At 60.3% G+C, this 5,796-nt stretch overlaps 1 pseudogene; it reads right to left on the bottom strand.

Moving 5' to 3' along the window:
• Positions 1-3,240: 3,240 nt before the first annotated feature.
• LOC129473488 (double homeobox protein 4C-like) lies at positions 3,241-4,512 on the bottom strand (annotated as a pseudogene).
• Positions 4,513-5,796: the final 1,284 nt, after the last annotated feature.

Raw genomic sequence — 5,796 nt, 5'->3', positions numbered from 1 at the left:
AAAGGAGTAAACAAAGGAAGGACCCTACGAAACGCACCCCTAAAGTAACCAACCAATCCAAGAGTAAACAGGTCTCAGGGCTCAGTTAGTCCTCTGGCTTGGACGGCCCTGCCTCCCTGTTCTGGCCCAGCCCAAGCACCCTCCACCCCACCCCGGCCTGCTCAAAGGGGCCCTGTCTACCAGAGCAGAGCCTCCCTCTCCAAGGCTCTGTCGCACTCGCTCTCCAGCTCCCTCACTCTCTTTCTCTTCTTCCCTCTCCACCTCTCGCTCTTCTGTCACCTTCTCTCCCTCTCTCCCCACCCTCTCTGTCTCTATCTCTGTCTCTGTCTCATCCTTTGTTTCTATCTCTCCATCCCTCTCTCCCTTGCTGTCCTTCAAGCTGTGTCTTTGTGTGTGTGTGTCCGTGCGTGTCCGTGTGCATGTGTGCCGGCGTGCGTGTGCGCGCCCGTGTGTATCTTTTTTTGTGTGGGGGGGTGGGTTTGCTCATGGTGGTGGTGGGGTGCATCTGGCTGTCCCTCAGCCCCTCTTTCCCGGGATCAGGCTTCCAGGGCTGTAATGCCAGCCCGGGACAAAGCAGGACCTTCCTGCCCCGTTGGCCACGGGCCGGGTCTTCCTCTGGACAAGGGACAATGGTGTAGGTGTTGTGAGAAAAAGGTCCCGCGGGGCTGGGCCGGCTGTTCGCCCCTGGGCAGACCTGGCTTCTCTGTGTGTGGGGCAAGAGGGGGCCTTGCAGGAGGGGCGGGGAAGAATCCAAAATAAATTTTCCGCTGCAAGGCGGAGGACCAGAGGGGATCCCAGGACCATGGGCCCTGGGCTCTGATGCCTGGGAGCACACCCCGTCCTGAGTAGGCCCCAAGTGTTGGAAGCTCCGGAACTCGAGAGCCAGGGGAAGGCCTGGAGTGTCAGCTAAAGGGAGGCCTCCTGGAGAGTCCAGATCCCTGGCAGGGGATGGAGGCCTCTGGTGCCTCGGCGGTCCCGCGCGTGGTCTGGCCGCCGGTGACAGCGGGACGCTCTGGGAGGCCTGCGGAAAGCGCAGCATGGCGACTGGTGGTGCTTAGGCCTATAGAGGGGGAGAGCAGCCCGGCCTCAGGCAAGCGGCTGCCTGATCCCAGCCTCGCGGCCCCAGGTTGGTGGTGACGCCTGGAATCAGGCGGGCATAGCTGGACCGGGCTCTTGGACCAGCCAGGCGCCACTGCCATTGTCTATGCCCATACTACTCTGAACACGAGAGAAACACAAGCCGCGGCCCGTGGGCACGCTCAGCGCCACGGCTCCCGCCACAGGGACGGGCGCACTCGACAAATTTCAGGGCCCACAGCACCAAGAGGACAGGGAGGAGCCAGCAAAGGAATGGCGCTACGAAACGCACCCCCAAAGCAACCAACCAATCCAAGTAAAAACACGTCTCAGGGCTCCCTTGGTTTTCCCGCGTGGGCGGCCCTGCCCCCCTGTTCTAGCCCGGTGCAGGCACCCTCTATCCTACCCCGGCCAAAGGGGCCCCTGTCTACCAGAGCAGAGCCTCCCTCTCCAAGGCTCTGTTGCTCTCCCTCTCTAGCTCCCTCACCCTCTCCCTTTCTCTCCTCTACCGCTGTTTCTCTCTCTCCTTCCATTTCTATCTTTCCATCTCTCTGTCCCTTGCTCTTCTTGAAGCTGTGTCTTTGTGTGTCTGTGTGTATGCTTGTGTTCCCGCGCGTGTGCCCGTGTATGTCTGTGTGTTTGGGAGTGGGTTTGCTAGTGATTGTGGTGGGGTGTGTCTGGCTGTCCCTCAGTACCTTTGTCCCAGGGTCAGGCTGCCAACTCTATTGCCAGCGCGTGGGTGTCACAGTTGCCGTGATAGTCTCACACACGCAGGTGTGTGGATCTCGTTCATTTTCATGTGGACAACGAGAGGGAAACCACAGAGAAAAGAAACGTCTCGTGCATCACGGCCTGATGATGGATTCCTGTTTCCTGCAAAATGGGGAGTCTCCAATATAGCCTGTTTGAAAACTGGAAAGGAGAGCACCGACACGATGCTGATCTTCCACGCATCCCTGGAAGTTTCTGGGTCCCCACAGAGCTCGGGAAACAAACAGTAAACATGGTCACCCTTTCGGGGGGCGGGGGCAGAGACTTGAGCAACAGGCACCTCTGCAGAGGGCAAAGAAACGTGGAATCCAGAATCACGCTTTAGTTGGCCTGAGTGTGACTCTGTGTGGATGTGACTATCCGCCTTGCGCTGTGTTGCAGGGCTCAACGTGGGGATATGTCATCTGTGAACCATGTGGATGAAAAACGGACAACCACCTGAGTCTCATTGCTCTCTGGGGAATTCGCTCATTCCTTCGGAAACGGAATTCGTCTGAATCTCTCCGGGATGAAGTAACCCAGGCTGGCAATCCGGAGGGCCGCTGAGCACCCCGCCGGCCAACGGGGCTGTGGGCCCAGCACTTAGCCCACACTGGGGACCCAGCATTTTACCGGAGTGCTGGGTCCTGTTGGTTCTGGAGGCAGAAGAGCGTTTTTCTCTCTGCCTTCCTTTATCTGTTTCTTGCTCCTTTTGTCCCTCGGTCCATCCTTCCCTCTGTTCTTCCCTCCCTCCCCCGGTTTTTTCTTCCCTTTCTGCCTCCCTCCCACTTTCTCTCCCTTCCAGGGTCACTCAGTCCATCCATCTCTTCCTAGCTCCATCCTTCCGTCCCACTCTGTCGCCGTTCCTGTCCTCATCTCTGCCTGCCTTCCCTCTTGCCTGGAAAGGGCAGCACCCCGGTTTGTGTGAGGTCTCGGGTCTACATTTAATTGCAAGGCCCTCCATGGTGCTGGCGAGGAGGCTGGTGGGACAGGGGTTGGCAAGTGATGGTGAGCGAAGAGGCAGAGGAGTAGAGCCGCGGAAAGGAGAACTGGCCTGGCTTCTGCCCGGGCCCAGTGTTTCGCGGACTGAGGTCTCCGCCAACCCGACTGAAGAACGCGGGGAAAAAGGGATGAGAGCTCCGCCTGGGCTGGTTAGAAAACCTAGGCTTCTACCTGCAAACCCGCGCATGAGCAGTAGACAGCCCACCTCTCGGTACCTTGGCAGGCCCTGGGATCCCCAGGATGCTCAGGAAAGAATGACAGCCCTCTGTGTGGAGTCTCTCGCCGGACCTGGAACTCAGGGATCCTGGACAGGTCAGCTGGAAGAGAAGACACGTCTCTCCATACCGAGTCAGAGGTTCACCGCAAAAGAGAGGCCGCCGCCCTGCCCCCACCCCTCCCCAACCCCGCGTCCTAAAGCTCCTCCAGCAGAGCCCGGTGTTCTTCCTGGCCGAGGAGTGGTTCCAGCGGAGCGGCCTCTTCCACGTCCTTCAGCTCCTCCAGTGGCGCCGGATCTAGGAAAGGTTGTGACTTTTGCTGAAACTCTGGGGTCGCCAGGAACTCATCTAACAGGCTGGAGGTGAGTGCAGATGAGCGCCCCAGTTCCTGGAGCGCTTGGGAGGGCGCCTGGATGGCTTGTATCTGTGCTTGACGCGGAGGCCTCCAGGGTCGCGAGCTTTGGAGGTGGAGGTGCCCCGTCTTCGGGTTCCCACACCGCCCCGGCGACCTGGGGCTGCAGCCCCACCACGGACTCCGCTGGGACGTGGGTGGTGCAAGCACACCTTGGCCCTGTGGCCCAGCTTGAGCGGGCCCTGGCTGTCCCACCGCGCAAGGGCCCGGCAGGCCGTCGCGCTGCGGGTCCCGGTCCTCCCGGCGTTTGCTCGGGTGCGGAGGCCACTGAGGAGTCTGAGGGTGGGAGAGCGCCCCTTCCGGAGGAGCCAGGGCGATGTAGGCAAAATCCCTGCCTGCCGGGGCAGGTTGGGAAATCCCTTCTGCCGGCTCAGCCTGGCTGGGCTGGAGCAGGGGCACGGCCCTTGCTCCCTGGCTCACGAAAGCCCCCTGTGGGACAGCCCCAGGCGCGCAGGGCATGTGGGGTGAGGGGAGCCCCGTTCCCCACGCCCCGGTGTGGGCGAAGGCGACCGACCAGGGAGCAGGGTGACACCTGCCGGGGGCCGTGGTGCACAGGCCGCCTGTGTGCGCGGCTGCCCTGCCACCCTGTCCCGGGTGCCTGGCCCTTCGATTCTGAAACCAGATGTGAATCCTGGACTCTGGGAGGCCCGTCTCTCTGGCCAGTTCTTCCCTGGTGGCGATGCCTGGAAAGCGATCCTTCTCAAAGACTCGGACCAGCAGGGCGGTCTGGGATCGGGTGACGGCGGTCCGCTTTCGCCTGCCTTCTTGAGGGCCGCGTCTCCCGGGCCAGGGCCGAGATTCCCGCCGGTGCTGCCTCAGCTGGCGTGACCTCCCATTCTGAAACCAAATCTGGACCCTGGGCTCTGGAATGCCTATGGCCTGGGCCAGCCGTTCTCTGGTGGCGATGCCCGGGTACGGGTTCTGCTGAAAGCAGGCTCGCAGGGCCTGGCTTTGGCTCGGGGTCCAAGCGAGTCTCCTTCGCCGTCCTGGTCCTCGGGCTTCCGCGGGGAGGGTGCTGTCCTAAGGTGTCGGAAGAGCCATCGCGGGGAGCCATGGTCGGAATTTCACTGACTGATACGGGCGGAGAGAGGTCGGCGGGCTCCGGTGCACCTCAGCCGGCCTGTGCACTGCGCGCAGGTCCAGCCCTGAGGCCCTTAGAAAGACCTACCACCTCCACCCCGTTATGAACATTCATGAGCTCGGGGCCCATGGTCCCGGGGTAGCCCGCCCTCTGAAGCCGAAAACCTCAGGGACCAGGGCCTTGTGGGGTGGGTGGGTGTAGGGCCAGATTGGAGGTGAAAGAGGGGCTTCGGGGGCTGGCTCTCTGAGGTTCTCCAGTAATTCTATGGAAACTGGAAGCAGCTGTCTTGACTCGCACAGTTTTCAGGTAGAAACCACCCTGAAGTGTGGAGTGTGGAACTGAACCTTCATGACAGTCTTGAGTTTTCCAGGCCCTCTCCGTGAAAGCGGAATGCCTGTGGGTGTCGCCGTTGCCGTAATAGTCTCACACACGCAGGGGTGTGTATCTCGTTCATTTTCATGTAGAAAACGAGAGCAAAACGACAGAGAAAAGAAACGTCCGGTGCATCACGGCCTGACCACGGATTCCTGTTTCCTGCAACAAGGGGAGTCTCCACTGTGGCCTGTTTGGAAACTGGAAAGGGGAGCGAAGTCACGATGCTGCTTTTCCACACTTCGCTGGAGGTTTCTGTGTCCCCACAGAGCTCGGGAAACAGTCAACATGGTCAGGCTTTCGGGGGCCGGAGACACGTGAGCAACAGGCCCCCTTGCAGAGGGCAAAGGAACGTGGAACCCGGAATCATGGTTCACTCTGCCTGAGTGTGACTACTCTGTTGCAGGCTCAGCGTGGGGCTATGTCATCTGTGAACCATGTGGATGAAAAACGGACAATCACCCGAGTCTCCACTCATTGCTCTCTGGGCAATTCAATCATTCCTTGGGAGGCGGAATTCATCTGAATCGCTCCGGGATGAGGTGACCCAGGCTGGCGATCTGGAGGGCTGGTGAGCGCCCTGCAGGCCGACGCGGCTGTCAGCCGAGCACTCAGCCTGCACTGGGCACCCAACATTTTCCCGGAGTGCGAGGTCCTGCTGGTCCTGGAAGCAGAAGACCGCTTTTCTCTCTGCCTTACTCTCTCTGTCTCTTGCTCCCTTTCTCCCTCTGTCCTTCTCTTCCTCCCTCCTTCCTCCCTACCTCCCTTCCTTCCCCTCTCCCCACTTTCTCCTTTCCAATGTCCCTCTGTCCATCTGTCCTTTTCTCGCTCCATTCCTCCCTTTCTCTCTGTCTCTGTTCCTCTCCCCATCTCTATTTTTCAACATT

The sequence above is a fragment of the Symphalangus syndactylus genome, chromosome 23 (assembly GCF_028878055.3).
Source record: "Symphalangus syndactylus isolate Jambi chromosome 23, NHGRI_mSymSyn1-v2.1_pri, whole genome shotgun sequence".
Classification (NCBI taxonomy): domain Eukaryota; kingdom Metazoa; phylum Chordata; class Mammalia; order Primates; family Hylobatidae; genus Symphalangus; species Symphalangus syndactylus.
This window is presented reverse-complemented; position numbering and strand designations above follow the sequence as displayed.